The following is an 11,189-nucleotide window of genomic DNA, read 5'->3' on the forward strand; positions in this document are numbered from 1 at the left end:
TCCCTATAAAACACTACAACATATTTCTGAGTCATTTCTTATCCACATTTTTCAGTTGTTTTGCCAGAATCTGGCTTTCTTGGCAGAACCGTGTAGACAGCTGGAGCAGCTGGAAATGTTTCAGAAACTGATAGAGAAGTGCCTGAGCCATAGGAATAACAAACCAGCTCCATTTCAAGAAAGCCAGTAAGCAGAATGTATACAGGAGCAACAAATGGTTGCTTTGAGTGTTGAGGATTTGAGGATTTTTTTCTGCCTTCACACCGCCAATAGCAGGTGAGTATCCCACTGACTGAATAATAAATACTGAAGGTTAAACATCTACACTGAAAGGAACATGGAACACAATTGCTAAGTTATTCTCTAGCAAGATCCAAGGACATCTGGACTTGAATCTGTACTTTGTACACTTTCCAAGCAAGCTTAGAAAAAAACTGATGTTTGTACACAGAAGGCTACACCAGTTTTGTGTTGTAGGCAAAATAAAAATACACCACCAGAAAGAGAAATAATAAGGGAAAATACTGGCCTGTGTAGAACTTGATAGACTAACTTTAGAACTGAAAAATAAGGGGGAATCAGAATACTGTGATACCTGGAATAAGTTTTATAAATGGTTACAAAAGAGAGGGGAAAGTTGGAACAAAAAATAGTTAGGATGAAATGGAGCTAGAATGTGAATACTGTACAATAATATGAATGTTAATGGTTTAGCAATATCTTTGTATGTATGGCAAAGTAATGCCAGAATATCTATATATATATCTATATCTATATCTATATCTATATCTATATCTATATCTATATCTATATCTATATCTATATCTATATCTATATCTATATCTATATCTATATATATTTTTTCTTAAGTTTTCACGGGTATTTATAGATGAACACTATACAGAAGCCTGATGATGGCAGATGAGATTCTGCCGAAATGTTGCTACAACTTTAAAAGCACAACTATAATGATGTGGGAAAATACCCGAACAAAGCTGAATACCATATATATATATATATATATATATATATTAAAGTTGTAGCAACGTTTCAGCAGAATCTCATCTGCCATCATCAGGCTTCTGTATTGTGTTCATCTGTGAGTCAGACTTTTACAGTTGTTTCAGTTTTAAATTTGGGGCTAGCCTACTGCTTTGCCAGAATGGTTTTTTCTTCATCCTGATTGGTTGGGAGTCTTGGTCTGTGTTTATTGGTCTTGGAGTTTGCTGTGTTCTGCTTGATTGGTGTTTCTAATATCTTCTGTCTGTTTTGTGGCTTTTTTTGTCTTGGTTGGCTGGCAACATTGTGTTCCTGTACTGGAGGTTTTTAGTGCAGCTTGGCTCCAAGTAAATGGACGGCTATCATTTATTAGGAAGCTAGGTTTCATCTGGGTGCCTGGTTGAGGTGCGTTTGAGCTGGAGGTATCAGAGGTACTTTAAGATGTGTGGACTGAGGAATTTTGGGAGTTGTCATCCACACATCTTAAAGTGGCCAAGGTTCACTGGTCTAGATTACAAAGAGTTCCAAACTGGTTCATCAAATCAGCCTTCCAGAATCTGTTGAGGTTTTTGAGAATGTTGGTTGAAAGAGTATTGAAAATATGCATCTTGTTTTGTTTCCTTCATTTCAAGGGATAGGGAGTGTTGGAATTCATTGCTGAAATGTATTTCTACGCAACAACTATTCAGCCAGTAGATGGCAGTGTCTACAAGTTTGGATCTATGGTATACTGTATACTCTATGTTCTTTTGTTTTAAATAGAGTTTCCTGATAACAATTAAATAGTTGAACAGTAAAGCACGTGGTGATTGTGCTCTTTGTTTATTTTGTGGTGCTGTATATAAACAAAATTTCTAGCAGGGAGGTTCTGTATTTATGCAGAACACTGCTACATTTCTGTGAACAACCAATAACACCATGAACATTTTTGTTGCTGTTGTAAAGGTCTGTGAAAAAGACCTTGGAGACTGGACTAAGAGATGTTGCCAAGAGAACATTCAGATAACAGACAGTAGCCCAAAGCTAGATAATGAGTGTGGCAAGAGGTTCAAAAGAGACCCTGTCTAATTTATTTGGCTGCAAAGATGATAGTGGGAGAATTGTGCTTTCAGACTTGCAAGATTCTATTAACGTAGCTTTATAGTAAACTAATATTAGCTTACGTGATTGTGGCTCCTATCTATGAGTCTGACTGCAATTCCCAACAGGATCCATTATCTTGACTTAGCAATGTCCCTAAAGGCTGCAAGTACCAAAAAGATCCATAAAGTTGGCTTCTTTGAGTATCTGGTGGTCATCTGTATTTTTGCTGGATATTAACAGAATAATTAACAAAGTTGGAAGGGATCTTAGAGGTCTTCTAGTCCAACCCCCTGCTCAGGCAGGACTCCCTGTACCATTTCAGACAACTGGCTGTCCAGTCTTCTCTTAAAAATTTTCAGTGTTAGAGTGCCCTCAACTTCTGAAGACAAACTGTCCCATTGCTTAACTGTTCTCACTGTCAGGAAATTTCTCCTTAGTTCTAGGTTGCTTCTCTCATTGATCAATTCAACCAATCTCTAACTCACCTAATCTTCTTGATCAATTCAACTAATTGAATTATATTTTATCCTCCTTTGGTGTGTTATGCCTATAGCACGGGCAGGGACATCTACTGGAAATTCTGAGTAGGAAAGCTTTGTTTCTTTAATTTGGTTCCCCCTCCCCCCATCCTCCTTTTCACCCAACATCCTTATTGATGTTTTCATTGTCCCCATGGTCTGTGCCCTCTTCAAGGCATCAACCTGCTGCTATTGACTTTGTAATGTTGTAAGGTGCCATATATGGAATAAATTTCCCTTTGACAATGCAGCAGCTGGAATAATAATAATAACAATAATAAAGGGGGAGTAACCAGGTGGCTGTTATCTGTTATCCATCCAGGCATATGGCAATTATTACAAGCTAATGGCTTATCAATTGAACATCTGCTGCAATATGTCCAAGTCAGACCTGCGAAGGGCCTATTAAACCATCAACTTGTCTCCCAACAAGGGAGGAGATCGGTTCCAGACAACCGAGCAGATCTTAGATTAATGTGCTGGTGGTGGGATGCGTAGACATTGCGAACCACAGTCTGGGGAACTCCTTACAGGCCCTGTCCATGAAGGAGCTTCCATATTGTCTGGGGAGAACAGCAGGATATTTGTTTTATGTCCATCTTCATTAGCCTCCTCAGGGCCCTTGTTTTCTTTGGTGTCTGTTTTCATAAAGCCGGCAGACACTCCTGTGAGCAGTGACTCTTCGAAGAGCAAAAGCAAACACGGTTTCTGTGCTTTCCCAAATCCAAAAGTCTGTGTGCGAGAAGGAAAAGATGGAGAAAAGAAAGATGAATTGAAATTTGTCAGACTGGGATATATTTTTTTTGTAAAAAGCACAGTGGCTCTTCGGAAAGATACAAGAATTTAAGAGAGGCACCGCGGACAAAGAAAAGCATCTTACGCTAAACCCTTCCTTCCTCTCATTCTCTCCTTCCTTCCTTCCTTCCTTCCTTCCTTCCTTCCTTCCTTCCTTCCTTCCTTCCTTCCTTCCTTCCTTCCTTCCTTTCTTCCTTCTTTCCTTCTATCAATCTGTTCTGATTGGTACATTGGACCTGATTGCAGGATTCAGAATGAAGTTCTCCCAACATTGTATCCTTTCAACCAACCAATCAATGAAAAAAAACAGTCATTTCATATTTGGGACAGATGCCAGCTATTTGAGACACAGAAGGGGTTACTGTGTTTTTTATTAAACTATCACACATTCCCAAATACTATTCTTTTAAGATGAGCCCTGAGCCACACGCAAACTTTTCTTCAATGCCATTATTGTCTTCTTACACTCTCTGACGTATTTATCAATTAATGTAAATAATATAAAGCTCGCACTCACTCAGGATTTTTAAGATCACATCTGGTTTCATCTTTCAAGAGACAATACCCTGTTTCCCTGAAAATAAGACCCAACTGGAAAATAAGCCCTAGCATGCTTTTTTCATGATGCTCTATCCTGAAATATAAGCCCTATCCTGAAAATAAGCCCCAATGCATCTTTTGGAGCAAAGATCAATATAAGACCTGGTCTTATTTTTGGGGAAACACGGTAGAAACGAGAACTTTTCTTCTCTATTGTATGAATAAGTTGTCTTCGAATGGTGGGTTAGTCCTCATTTTGTCGATCCTTTTCATCCCAGTATCATAGAAATTAGGTGTTTCAAACTAGGCCCCTAAATCTTCAGCTTCAGGACAGTATGTACAGTGTTGATGAAAGACAGAATTTTGGCAAGCTGAAGAACCTATTGTAGCTCATGTTCTCTTCATTAGTAAGTGCAGCAAACTTTTATTGGAAACAGACGTGTGTGTGTGTGTGTGTGTGTATGTGTGTGTGTGTGTTTCTTCTGCTTTCCAGATCTCTGCTGTGCAACAGGGAGTTGATTTGCCATCCTTTTGCAAATCAACATACTCAATTTGTCTGGTTACTTTGCAAATTTTGGACAATTTTCGCCCAAAGCATTGCCAGAGCAAAATGGCATACATGTGTTTCTAAAAGGACACGAATTGGGGTGAATCAAATAATTTTTCAATTTTCTGAGTTTAGAATAATTTGCATGTTGAAAAAGTCTGTGGTTCTTTGTCTTCCGGAGAGAATGATCTCTGACAAATATTCGACAATGGATAGGATTTTAAATGTACCATTTTTCTATATAAAGACCTAGTTTAGTCTACTGGTTAAAGATGCTACACTAGAAACTGGAAACCACACATTCTAGTCTTCCCTTCAACCAACTGGGGTGATTTAGGGTTAATCACTCTCTTTCGCCTCTAGGAAGAAGGGCCAAACATTTCTGAAAACATTATGAAGAAAATTGCATGAATCTAGGAATTACAATAAACAAAGGCAACAGTGGGAGCAACTATAAATTGATAGGATGGAATAAATGAGAGTAAGATTACGAATGCAGAAGTTCCATTTCTTCTACAATTATATCTCACATAAAAGGAACTTATACATGAACTTCTCTTTTGGGTGCAGTGAAATATGACTGTTCAACTCAGAAGATATATGTCATAAACTAAACCACAATATGGATCCTTGGTAGATGATGCTTACACAACTTCAGCCACACAAGAGGCCACATTCTTGACTTGAAAAAAGTCTTTTTCAACAGTCTTTATAGAGGAGAACAGGCAGAGCCTGGGGATGATGGAGTCAAGAGAGGAATCAACCTAGAATCATTACATTCCCACAAGCAGTCTGCATCCAACCCCTCTTGAATTCTGTTAACTCTTATCTACTGCCAATTTAGTGCCAACCCTTAGTTGACAAGATTCTTGCTTATAGGCATGAGCAATAAATTAACTTTTTAAGAGATTGGATAACCATTTGTCTGAAATGGTATTGTATAGGGTTTCCTGCCTAAGCAGGGGGTTGGACTTGAACGAGGGTCTTCAAACTTGGTGAGTTTAAGACTTGTAGACTTCAACTTCCAGAATTCTTGAGCCAACATGACTGGAGGAGGATTTCTGGGAGTTGAATTCCAAAAGTCTTTAAAGCTGTCAAGTTTGAAGACACCTGGACTAGACGACTTCCAAGGTTCCTTCCAACTTTGGTATTCTATTCTATTCTATTCTATTCTATTCTATTCTATTCTATTCTATTCTATTCTATTCTATTCTATTCTATTCTATTCTATTCTATTCTATTCTATTTTCTATTCTATTATACTCTATTCTATTCTATTCTAGTCTAGTTTATAACTTAACTAGAACTTAATGTATGGTCCTGATTATGGTACCTGACAGTCTCAGAACAATTCAGAAATGGGTTTTCAAGAAAAAATTGGACAACCATTTGCTCAGGACGGTATAAGGGCTTGGGCAGGGAATTAGACTAGAAGACCTCCAAGGTCCCATCCATCCCTATGATTCTAAGGTTTAAAGGCATGACTCAGCTGCTAATCCTAATTGCAATATGTGAATAGTTTTACTTTTGACATTCGCTTACATGTAGAGTGCTGCATGGGTTGATAGATGGACCGTATTCACTGTGTGCTCTTTTGAAGATTTTCTGAGGATAACGTGGCCCAGGTAGCTCCATGAAGGTGAGAGTAAGCTCACACAATCCTGCTATAACCTACATTGCCTCTCAATGATTGGAGATGTTTGGAAGCATCATACAAAGCCGATTTCCAAAATCTGTTGTTCGTCCATGCCTTGGGACTGCCAAAGGATCTTCAGACTGAAGCTGAGGGATCCCGAGGCATAAAATCCAGCTGGCAATCATTGAGGCAGACTGGCCTTCTTGCAGAAACTTTCCCGTAACTCTGGAATTATTTTGATGTTCAGATCAAAGACCAGTTTCTGCTCAGCTTTGTGCTTGCTTAAAATTGCACAAAGTGTCAAATTGGGTCACTGAGGTTTTCTAAACAGATTGGGGTGGGGTGCGGAGGTAATTTTTGTACATGCTGCAAAACCTCTCAAATAATCCAAATAATCTCTCTTAGTGCAATGAAATTTCACAATTTCTTCAAACCTTCTGGCTCAATTTGAATGCTGCTACCCCCAAAGGTTGATCGAATTGCAGCTAGATTGGTCTCCTAGAATCAACCCCAGGAAGTAAAATATGTGTAACAATCAGAATCACACCTCAGGTTTATTGTTTGGCAGAGATTGCCAAAATAGCCACCTACCCCTTGGTGCCACCAGAGTTGCCATGAAGGTAATAGAAGGTCATACAGATGTCCAACTCTCCCCTAACTAGGTTTTGAAAGACTCTGTAACGAAACACAGTGGATTGTATAAAAAGGAGAAGCTGAAACCATTTAGAATGTTGGTCTATGCTGGTAAAGAGGTGACCCCATTCACTTTTTCAAGAAAAACAAGAGACAGAAACGTATTTTACTTCTGATGTTCAGTGGATTTTCTTCCTTTCACTTGAAGGTTCTTTATTCACGCAAAAAGACCAGAGGACTGTGCATGGGAAGCCAGAGGTGAGTGTATTAATTTCATCTTGTAGATGTTTGAGCCAAGTTTGGTCAATAGCAGGAACCTATCTGCTGGTGGAGCCGGCAGCAGATTTGGACAGTAGTGAGGAGGTTTGAGAAGAATCCAAGCCATTTCTGGAGGCTGAGGAAGGCTCGGATGAAGGCTCTGTGTCAGAGGCAGAGATGGGGCCCGGGCAGGCTGGCAGTCCTCAGCTGCCTTCGGGCTCGGATAGCAGTGAGGCAGGGAAGCTTCTGGAACCGGTTCCCACCCTGCGCATGCACAGAGCTGCCAAAAGGAAGGCACAGTTAAGAACTCAGGGTCAACATGGGAGTAAGGCCACAGGTGGATGATGAATGGCCCCTCCCATCAGGATTAAAAGAGGAGCAAAAGGGGAGGGGGCTTTTGCAGGAAACAACTTGCTCATTCGTTTGTTTGTTCATTCCAGCCTCGTGCAGATTTGTCTGTATAACTCAGCCCTTCCTTGTTAGCACTGAGTGTGGAACTATTTACCGGGCAGCATTCCAGGATTGATAAGATCTGAACTAATTAGCATACCTTTGCAAGACTGTTTGGCAAGCCATTTGCCAAGCTGTAAATTCATATTAATGTAATAAAAGAGGTTTTGCTGGGACTCAGAATTGACTTTTTGGGGAGGCTTAGAACAGAATATCTTCCAAAACAAAATAAAGCTTGGAGATTCCCTTCTGACAAATGAAAAAGTTGCACTGCCTAACTAACTAATGTATCTGAGACAAATTGGACAATATGGTCCAATATGATGAGAAGTTTCTTCTGTTCTTAAAATTAACATACCGGGGGTTATGTTTTTTAGCAAAACCTTCTGCCCAACACAATATTTGTTTATTGTTTCCAGGGAGGAGCAATGCAATTGCCAGTTGTATCCTTGCTTCAATTTTTTCTGCCTGCACCACAGGGTTTATCTTCCCATTCTGGGTGACAGGGATTTATGGCATGATAGCACCTCTCATTTCTCTCTTTCATGGTTATATTGGAAACCGCAACCAAAGTGGATTTTTACTTCTTTAAGCGGGAAGATCATGTTCTCACAACACACCTAAATGGGTATAAATTGTGAAAGACTCCACATCACTGTCATGCTAATATGGGTCATTTGTGAAAGACAACATCAATTGGAAAATGATGCCAGTATTCATGTATGGTCATGAAAGGAGGAGGAGGAACTGTGGGGTCCTTGGTGCTTTCTGAGCTTGGTGGTGTTCTTGCAGATGTTTCATGACCCAACTAGACAATATCACCAGTGCTACAACAAGGGAGGGAGGTTTGCAGAGAGGAGGAGGAGAAAGAAGAAGAAGAGGAGGAGGAGATAGACAGAAGGAGAAGTGGAATATATACAGGAGGAAGAGGAGGAGGAGGTGGTGGTTTGCAGAGAGGAGGAGGAGAGAAGGAGAAGGGGAATATAGACAAGAGAAGGAGAAGAGGTTTCAAGAGAGGAGGAGGAGACAGTCAGAAGGAGAAGAGGAGAAGGTGAAGGAGAAAGAGAATATAGACAGGAGAAGGAGAAGAGTTAGCACTGTCCAAGAGAAGGTTGTTCCATTCAGGTCTTCTTTGCTGGGTTATCCCATCTATCTTCAAAGGGAAGACCATGGATAAAATGCTCTCTCTATTTCTGGACATGGTTAGGATTGTCCTTTTTGTGTGAGGAGTGACTTCATTTAGTCACCCGGGGACTTTCCCCCCCACCCTCTTTACGCAGCTGAATCTCTTTAGTGGTGGCACACAGGGGGATAAATCCAAATAGCAAGACAGAGAAAAGTAATGGTTTCTTTATATTTCTCCCAGCTCTTCCCTTCCTCCCCTTATCGCAGGAAAAAAACAACCTCTAGACCAAAGAGATGGCTGTAGTTTTCAGATGACAAATCGAATTGATGGAACAGGAGGGTGCTGCAAGAAAAATAAACAGCATGTCAAGCTGCCTCTTGGATTCAGACCCTACCCCTGCAAAAAAAAGCATGCTCAGTTATAGATCACGGAGTAAACACAGGACTACTTTCCTGGTAGAGAAACAAACAGAAAGAAGACCTAAAGCAGAGTAAAAGAATAAACAGAAAACAGTGCCAAGACCAGGCCACCACGTGTCTCTTTTCAGCCTACCTTCCAAAATAATATTAATAAAAAACTTTAGTATGTCTGGGTGCCCTAGGCAATACTTTTTTTAAAAAAATTAAAAATAAATTTTATTAAACTTAAAAGATATATACATAGTACAAAACATTTCGTTAAAAATGAAACCAAAAAGAAAAACATAACCAGTAAACGTAAAACATATACATTTCTAATTGCTTAGATGGTGTGTTCTTATCAAACAATTTTCTAATACTTATTTCTTGTATCTGGTATTATACTCCTATTATAACCTCTTTATATTTTCCCTTCCCTATCTACTTACTCGCTGGTTTCTATCCTTTATCCAATTATACCAGTTTTCCCAAACTGTATAATATTTTGAGTCTTCCTTATCTTTTAACTTTTGGGTGAGTTTATCCATTTCAGCGCAGTCATAGACTTTCTGGATTATCAAGTTATCCATTGGCATCTGATCACCCTTCCAACATTGTGCTAGTGCTATTCTTGCTGCAGTAATTATATGTAAAATTAAATATTTCATTTCTTTTGCGTGTTCACCTTTTATTATTCCCAATAAATTTCAGCCTTGAGTTCTAATTGAATGTTTGTGATTTCTCTTATCCATATTCATATTTTTTTCCCAATATTTTTTACTCTTTGGACAAAGCCACCAAGCATGGAAGAAGGTACCCCTTGTTTGTTTACATTTCCAACAGAGTAGACTTAAATTTGGATACATATTGGCCAATCTCGAAGGTGCCAGATACCACCGATAGCACATTTTATATTGATTCTCTTTTTAGACTGCCGATTTCATTAATTTATCATTTTGGTTCAAAATTCTTTCCCAGTCTTCCAGATTGATATTGCGTCCTACATTTCTTGCCCAGGCTATCATTGGACCCTTAACTATTTCCTCTGCCAATTCATATTCTAATAAATAGTTATACATTTTTGAAATTGCTTTTTCGTCTGTTCCCTCTAAAAGTTTATCTAACTGGTTTGGCTTTACATCGATTCCATGTTCTTCTACATCTTTTTTATACCTTGTTTTAAGCTGTAAATATGGCCATCAATCTACCTTCACCCCTTGGTCCCTGAGTTCTGGGTTTGTTTTTAGTATTCCTTGGGAATCTAAGACATCATAGTATCTTATCCTTCTTCCAATTTCTAATGCATGGGGGTGTATCAATGCCTCCATGACGGATACCCACCCTGGAATTGTCATATAATGTCTATGTTTAATTTCTCACCAGATTCTCATTAGTGAGTTTTTAATCGCATGTCTATTAAAGTAGGTACAGGTCTTGTTTCCTGGGTTCCACCTGAAGGCATGCCACCCCACCAGCATATCATGCCCTTCTAAGGTTAGTATTCTTTTGTTCCTCAAGTTGACCCAATCTTTAATGCACATTAAGGCTGCTGTTTTATGGTATATTTCCCAAGCAGGGAGTTCAAATCCACGTCTGCATCTATTATCTTGTAGTGTACTCAATTTTATCCTCACTCTTTTTCCTGCCCACACAAATTTGGTAGTCATTTTATTTAATTCACTAAAAAAAATTATCCAATTTTACAGGAATCGTTTGAAAGAGAAATAATGATCTTAGTAGAATGTTCATTTTAATGGTCGCAATTTTCCCTAACATTGATAACTGTCTCTTCCCCTGTTTTTCTAAATCTTTCTTTATTTCTTGTACTAACTTTAAATAATTGTTCTCTTTTATTATTGAGCATCTTGCTCTTAGCCAGATTCCTACACTTAATGCTCCCGTAATATTCCAAAAAATCTATTACTGCCCTTGTATTATTTTTTATTTGTCTTGTTGGTAGGAAACCATTTTGGTCTGGATGTATATTGTTGCTCATTATTTTTTTCATTCTTTCAGCCATTATATTCATAAATATTTTATAATCAGCATTCAATAAAGAGATTGGTCAATAATTTTTTTTATCTGTGTGCTATCTGTACCCTCCTTTGGTATTAGTGCAATATACACTTCTCTTCTTGATATCGGTAGCCTTGCCCCTGCTAATACTTCATTATAAATTTCTAAAAGTATTGGGTCAAATATTTAT

At 38.7% G+C, this 11,189-nt stretch overlaps 1 long non-coding RNA gene across 1 annotated transcript; it reads left to right on the top strand.

The window, feature by feature from the left end:
* The first annotated feature begins 246 nt into the window (after positions 1-246).
* LOC148130158 (uncharacterized) lies at positions 247-7,543 on the top strand. Its single transcript, XR_015750209.1, has 3 exons — positions 247-276; positions 6,781-7,009; positions 7,450-7,543. It is a non-coding gene; the product is annotated as an uncharacterized LOC148130158 (long non-coding RNA).
* Positions 7,544-11,189: the final 3,646 nt, after the last annotated feature.

The sequence above is a fragment of the Notechis scutatus genome, chromosome 6 (genome assembly GCF_049901735.1).
Source record: "Notechis scutatus isolate UNSWTSFEM ecotype Mainland chromosome 6, rNotScu1.2, whole genome shotgun sequence".
NCBI classification, from domain to species: Eukaryota; Metazoa; Chordata; class Lepidosauria; order Squamata; family Elapidae; genus Notechis; species Notechis scutatus.